This window comes from Elephas maximus, chromosome 17 (genome assembly GCF_024166365.1).
Source record: "Elephas maximus indicus isolate mEleMax1 chromosome 17, mEleMax1 primary haplotype, whole genome shotgun sequence".
Taxonomy (NCBI): Eukaryota; Metazoa; Chordata; class Mammalia; order Proboscidea; family Elephantidae; genus Elephas; species Elephas maximus.
This window is the reverse complement of record NC_064835.1, coordinates 42880251-42888254: the sequence shown is the minus strand read 5'-3', so window position 1 is coordinate 42888254 and position 8004 is coordinate 42880251.

The following is an 8004-nucleotide window of genomic DNA, read 5'->3' as shown; positions in this document are numbered from 1 at the left end:
TCATAAGACCAGACTTAATGGTCTGACTGAGACTAGAAGGACCCCGGTGGTCATGGGCCCCAGACCTTCTGTTGCCCCAGGACAGGAACCATTCCTGAAGCCAGCTCTTCAGACCTGAATTGGACTGGACAATGGGTTGCAGAGGGATGCTGGTGAGGAGTGAGCTTCTTGGATCAGGTGGATACTTGAGACTATGTTGGCATCTCCTGCCTGGAGGGGAGATGAGAGGGTGGAGGGGGTTAGAAGCTGTTGAAATGGACACGAAAAGAGAGAGTGGAGGGAGAGAGCGGGCTGTCTCATTAGGGGGAGAGTAATTGGGAGTGTGTAGCAAGGTGTATATGGGCTTTTTTGTGAGAGACTGACTTGATTTGTAAACTTTCACTTAAAGCACAATAAAAATTATTTTTTAAAAAACTCTTAATAAAAAAGTATTCTTGGATTTTTAATATATTCAGCATATTAAAAAAGTGTATGACAACCATAAGACATCCACCAAGAGAGGAATTGTAAGTACGATGCCTTAAGCTTCTTGTACTAGAAAAAAACTAGAAGTCGTATAAAACACAGTGAAACTTGTGAGAGCCAGAAATCAACAGTACTGCCTTGTTTTTCTGGGTCTTACAAGTTTTCCACCTTTGCCAGGGTACATTCTTACCATTTTTCTGTTGCTCATTTTTGTGAAAGATATTTTGAGTTTTCCTTCTCTGACAGGTTTACGCCTTATACAGGTTCCTGCTTACAGAAGTTTTACTCTATTACCTGAAGATAGACTGCGATTAGTTTATACTCTATAAAGCCTAAAGCACTCACTACAAAACAAAACAAAGTCTCGCTTAGAGCATTGCATTGAATCTGTAGATCAGTTTGGGGAGTATTGGCATCTTAATAACGTGCAGTCTTCTGATCCATAAACCTGGAGTGTTTTTACATTTATTTAAATCAGGAATTTATTTCAACAATATTTAGTAGTTTTCAGAATATAAGTTTTGCACTTTTGTTAAATTTGCAGGTAGTCTCTGACTTACGACGGATTCGAGTTACAATGAACCACACTTACGAGTCTGTTTTTTTGTTGTTGTTGCTGTTTGTACTTCTTATTGTTAGTAATACGTACTACATACGATGTTGCAGCAAGTAATGTTATTATTCTCAGACGTTCACTGGCAGATGTTTATATGTAATATTCCCAACTCCCAAGGACAAAGATCAGATTTATAAAGATAATGATAATAAAAGGCAGTAATAATGAATACTACAAAAAAATAAAAATAGAGGTGCTCAACTTACCTCAGAACTTACGATGAAGTCATCAGAACAGAACCCCCTCGTAAGTCGGGAACTACCTGTGTTCCTAAATATTTTATCCTTTTCGATGTTGGAAATGTTTCTAAATTGCATATTCAGATTCTTGCTAGTGTATAAAATAGAATTTTTTTATATATATATTAATCTTGTATTCTGCAACCCTGCTGAACTCATTTGTTAGTTCTAATAGTTTTTGGGTGGATACCTTAAGCTTTTCTATATACAAAATCATATCAACTTAATAGAGATAGTTTTACTTTTTTCTCTCCAATCAGGATGGCTTTTATTTGTCTTTATTGCCTAATTGTTGTAGCTAGAGCCTACAGTACAATGTTGAATAGAAGTGGTGATTGTGAATGTGCTTTGTGTATGTGTGTGTGTGCTGATTTTAGGAGGAAACATCCAGTCTTTCACCTTTAAGTAATAAAGCTAGCTGTGGGTTTTTCATAGATTTCCTTCATCAAGTTAAGAAAATTCCGTTCCAGTTTGTTGAGTGATTTTATCATGAAAAGCTGTAGGATGTCGTCAGATGCAATTTTCTGCATCCTATTGAGATGATCATTTTATTTATTTTCTTAATATAATGTACATTAATTGATCTTTGGTGGTTGAACCAACCTTGCACTACTGGGATAAATCTCACTTGTTCACGGTGTACAATTCATTTTATATGTTGCCCAACTCAGGTTGCTAGTATTTTGTTGAAAAAATTTGCATCCATTTTCATAGCCAGCTTTGTAGTTTGTTTTGTGTGTGTGTGTGTGTGTGAGTGGTTTGGGTATTAAGGTAATACTGGCCCCATAAAATGAGTTGGGAATTGATCCCTCATCTTCTATTTGTGGGAATAGTTTGTGAAGAATTAGCATTAATTGTTCCTTAAATTCCTTAACTTAGTTATTCCTTAATTTAGTTGCAAAGTCATATGGACCTGGGCTTTTCTTTGTAGGTAGTGTTTTGATTATTCCTTCAATTTTTTGACTTGTTATAATCAGATAGTCTATTTCTTTTTGATTCAATAGTTTGTGTCTTTCTAGAAATGTGTTATACGATATTTCATGCGCCGGTGGTGCAGTGGGTAAATTGATCAACTGTTAACTGTGGGAGAAAGATGTGGCAGTCTGCCTTGGAAACCCCATTAGGTTGGTGTCTTAGTCATCTGGTGCTGTTATAACAGAAATACCAAAAGTGGATCGCTTTAACAAAGAGAAATCTATTCTCTCACAGTTTAGTAGGCTACAAGTCCAAATTCAGGATGCCAGCTCCAGGAGAATGCTTTCTGTCTCTGCTGGTGCTGGAGGAAGGTCCTTGTGATGCATCAGTCTCCCTTGGTCTAGGGGCTTCTCCGCACAGAGGCCTCAGGTCCAAAGGTGTGCTCTGTTCCTGGCACTGTTTTCTTGGTGGTATGAGGTCCTCCATGTCTCTCTGCTCGCTTCTCTCTTTTATATCTCAAAAGAGATTGGCTTAAGACACTATCGAATCTTGTAGATCTCTTCAATATAACTGTCGCTAATCCATTTAATTACATCATAGTGATATGATTTGCAACATAGACAAAATCACATAAAATGGTGGACAATCACACAACACTGAGAATCATGGCCCAGCTAAGTTGACAGATATTTTGGGGGGACACAGTTCAATCCATGACATGTGGTATGAGTCTGAATTGACTCAACAGCAGTGGATCTGGGTTTTTTTAATTTTTTTAATCCCTTTAAAATCCTTTTTATTTCTGTAGATTCAGTAGAAACTCTTTTTCATTTCTAATTCTATAAATTTGAATGTTCTTTTTATCTTGCTCAATCTAGATAATGGTTTGTCAGTTGTGTTATTTTTATTAAACCAGTCTTCAGTTTCATTGATTTTCTCTATTGTCTATTTCATTAATCTCTATCCTTATCTTTACTGTTTCTTTTCTTCTGCATTCTTTAGGATTAATTTGCTTTTCTTTTTCCTGTGCCATAAGGTGGAAAATTAAGTTATTGATTTGAGATCTTTTTTTTTAATAATTTTTATTGTGCTTTAAGTGAAAGTTTACAAATCAAGTCAGTCTCTCACACAAAAACCCATATACACCTTGCTACACACTCCCAATTACTCTCCCCCTAATGAGACAGCCCGCTCTCTCCCTCCACTCTCTCTTTTCGTGTCCATTTCAACAGCTTCTAACCCCCTCCACCCTCTCATCTCCCCTCCAGGCAGGAGATGCCAACATAGTCTCAAGTATCCACCTGATCCAAGAAGCTCACTCCTCACCAGCATCCCTCTGCAACCCATTGTCCAGTCCAATCCATGTCTGAGGAGTTGGCTTTGGGAATGTCTCCTGTCCTGAGCCAACAGAAGGTCTGGGGCCCATGACCACCGGGGTCCTTCTAGTCTCAGTCAGACCATTAAGTCTGGTCTTATGAGAATTTGGGGTCTGCATCCCACTGCTCTCCTGCTCCCTCAGGGGTTCTCTGTTGTGTTCCCTGTGAGGGCAGTCACCGGTTGTAGCCAAGCACCATCTAGTTCTTCTGGTCTCAGGATGATTGTAGTCTCTGGTTTATGTGGCCCTTTCTGTCTCTTGGGCTCATAATCACCTGCGTCCTTGGTGTTCTTCATTCTCCTTTGATCCAGGTGGGTTGAGACCAACTGATGCATCTTAGATGGCTGCTTGCTAGCGTTCAGGACCCCAGATGCCACTCTTCAAAGTGGGATGCAGAATGTTTTCTTAATAGATTTTATTATGCCAATTGACTTAGATGTCCCCTGAAATCATGGTCCCTAAACCCCTGCCCCTGCTACGCTGGCCTTTGAAGCATTCAGTTTATTCAGGAAACTTCCTTGCTTTTGGTTTAGTCCAGTTGTGCTGACCTCCCGTGTATTGTGTTCTTTTCCTTCACCTAAAGTAGTTCTTATCTACCAACTAATTAGTGAATACCCCTCTTCACCCTCCCATCCTGCCCCCTCTCGTAACTACAAAAGAACGTTTTCTTCTCAGTTTAAACTATTTGAGATCTTCTTTTTCAATAGAGACATTTACAGCTCTAAATTTCTTCCTACGTACTGCCCTAGATGGTATTTTTTCTGCTCATTTGCACTCATTTCAAAGTATCTACTGATTCCCCTATTGATTCTCCTTTGACTCATTCGCTATTTAGTAGTGTTTCGCTCAATTTTCACATATTTGTTAATTTCTCAGTTTTTTCTGTTATTAACTTCTAATTTCTATCCAATTTTTTTTTTAAGAATATGCCTTGTATTATTTATATTCTTTGAAATTTATTGAGGTTTATTTTATGGATTAGCCTATGGTATTTTCTGTGTAGAAGAATGAGGAATGTATATTCAGCTGAGAACATATATTCTGAAAAGAATAGGTATCTATTGTTGTTGGGTGGAGTGTTCTATAAATGTCTGTTAGGTCTAATTGATTTATAGTGTTTTTTGAGTTTTATGTTTTATAGTTAATCTTCTGTCTAGTTGTTTTATCCGTTATTGAAAGTGTTTATATTGGAGTCTCCAACTATTAGTATTGAATTGCGTATTCTCCTTCCATTTCTATAAGATTTTGCTTCATGTATTTTGATATTCTGTTGCTATGTGCATATATATGTTTGTAATTGTTATATTGTCCTGATGAAAATCAGGCCCTTCTTTCACTATAAAATATTTCTCATTATCTCTAGTAATATTTTTATGTTTTATAGTCTGTTTTATCTGATAGCTGTATAGCCACTCCTTCTTCCTACTTGTGGTTATGGTCTGTATAATATATCTTTTCCCATTCTGTTACTTTCATTCTGTTCTTATATTTGAATATAAAGTGTGTCTCTAGCAGACAACATATAGTTCAATCCAGTATTTTGCTTTGTGTACCCAGTCTGAAGATATTTCCCTTTTGACTGGATTATTTAATGCCTTCATATTTAATGTTATTATTAATATAGTTGGATTTACATCTACCATTGTAATTTTGGTTTTCTGTATGGTTCTTGTCTTTTTGTGCTCCTCTTTTATCTGACTCAATTCCAATTTCTGCTAGCTTAACTGCAATGATATATAGAAATGTTACTCTTACATAGTTCTACCTTCTTTTTGCTATTAGTGTTATATATATTGTATCTGTTAATGTTACAAACCCTATGTTAAGTTGTTATACTTATTACTTTACTATCTGTAGTCGTTCCCTCAGCCCAATACACCATTGCTCCCAGCCACTTCCTTTGTGCTGTTATTGGCAAATAAACTACATATATTATATTTCTAAAAGTTATAGGCCCAATGATACATTATATTCCTATTGTTTTATGCAATTGCTTTTTTTTAATTTTTATTTTGCTTTAAGTAAAAGTTTACAAATCAAGTCAGTCTCTTATACAAAAATTTATATACACCTTGCTGTATACTCCTAATTGCTTTCCCCCTAATGAGACAGCACACTGCTTCCCTCCACTCTCTCTTTTCATGTCTATTCGGCCAGCTTCTGACCTCCTCTGCCCTCTCATCTCCCCTCCAGACAGGAGATACCAACATAGTCTCATGTGTCTACTTGATCCAAGAAGCTCATTCTTCACCAGTATCATTTTCTATCCCATAGTCCAGCCCAATTCCTGTCTGAAGAGTTGGCTTTGGGAATGGTTCCAGTCTTGGGCTAACAGAAGGTCTGGGGGCCATGACTACTGGGGTCCTTCTACTCTCAGTCAGACTGCAATTGCTTTTAAAATCACTTAAGAGAAGAAAGGCATGAAAATATGCCTTTATAAATGTCTTTTATGACTACATAATTACTTTACCATTGATCTTTGTTTTTCCATGTTGTATTAGTTTCCTAGGCTGGCCGCAACAAAATTCCACAAACTGGGCGGTTTATAAGAAAAAAAAAAAAATGTGTTACAGTTATAGAGACTAGGAGTCCTCTGAAGCCTGTAGGGGAAAATTCTTCCTTATCTCTCTCTTTAAGCTTTTGGCAATCCAGGCATTCTCTGGCTTCAGCTGCAGCATAACTGCCATCACATGGTTGCTTTCCCTCTGTGTCTCTATGCCTATTCTCCTCTTTTATAAGGGCAACACTCAGGGTCAGAATCCACCCTTTTATGGTATGACCTTGTTTTTGCTAACTTTACTGATAACATCTTCAAAGATTATCTCCAAACAAGTTCTCATTCATAGGTACCAGGGATTAGGATTTCAACATATCTTTTCGAGGGAGACATTTTAATCCAGAACACTTGTGGTTTTGAATTTGGGATCACTTGAATTTGGGATCACTTGCTTTCAGCTTAGAAACCCCGGTGGTGTAGTGGTTAAGAGTTTGGCTGCTAACCAAAAGGTCAGCAGTTCTAATCCACCAGGCATTCCTTGGAAACTGTATGGAGCAGTTCTACCCTGTCCTATAGGGTTGCTATGAGTTGGAATTGACTCGAAGACACTGGTTTTGGTTTGGTTTGATTGCTTTCAGTTTAAAGAACTTCCTTTAATATTTTGTGTACATTGAATCAGCCAACAAAAAAATAGCTCAGTTTTGTGTATCTAGGAAAGACTTTATTTCACCTTTGTTTTATGAAAGATCGCTCCTGGTTGGTTGATAGTTTTTTGTTTGTTTGTTTGTTTTTTCCTTTGAGTTCTAAAAATTATGAGGGGGCTTGAGTTTACACAAGTACAACACCCTTTTAAAGCATAAATGAGTAAGTATCCTGTTCTTTGCCTTGATTGGTTAATCACATTTAATTTTCCTTTTTATTTGGGAAAGTTGGTTTCTGAATGCTAATCTGGTTTACCTTTTTGGACTAGTGTTGCTAACTCATGCTTATAAGGATTGTTGACTCATGCTGATAAGGATTGTTAACCCATGATAACTTATGCTGATAAGGAAAAGTTGCTAAGTTTTGATTCAGAAATAAAGTTGATGTTTCTTATAAATGGACTTATGACTAATTTTTGTTTGACTCTTGCCCCTGGGAAGCATTTTAACTCTTGCCTTTATAAAAAATTTTAACACCTACTCAGAGTTTACTGTTGTGATTTTTTATTAAATTTGGAAAGTTTGCAATCACTAGTTCTTTGAATATGTTTTCTGCTCTTTTATCTTCTTTCTTTTTTTCTCTCTGTTTTCTGGCTTGCAGTTTTTATTTCATATTTCCGTATTGATATTTGTGAAATTTTTACAGAGTATAACAAGATAAAAAAAGGAAAATTATACAAATTAAATTATGACATTCCATTATGTTTGTATTTATTAGGATAAAAAAATAGGATATACTTTATTGAAGAAGCAAATAAATCACCAATCTCACTGGATTAAAAAAAAAAAAAAGGAAGTTTGTTTCTCTAATGTGGGGTCATCAGAGATTCTCTTTATTCATTACTCAAAGGTCTAATCTTCCAAAATGGCTTTATTCTCCAACTCAACATTTGGATTCTAAGGCAGAGAGAATGGAGGAGGCATATTGGCTCAAAGTCTCAGAATATCTGCAGGTAACAAGAAACAATAAACATTGTAGCACATTTGAGAAGGAATAAACAGAAATTCGAGAACTGAAAAACAAAATAATATACAATATAATAAAGAATAGTATTAAATAGGCAATGTGTGGGTTTAATTGGATACAACAGAAGAGATAATGATATAGAAAATACATTTAAAAAAATATTCCAAATGCATCACAGAGAGAAAAAAGGTGACAAACAAGGAAGAAAAGTCAAGAGAATATAGATGAC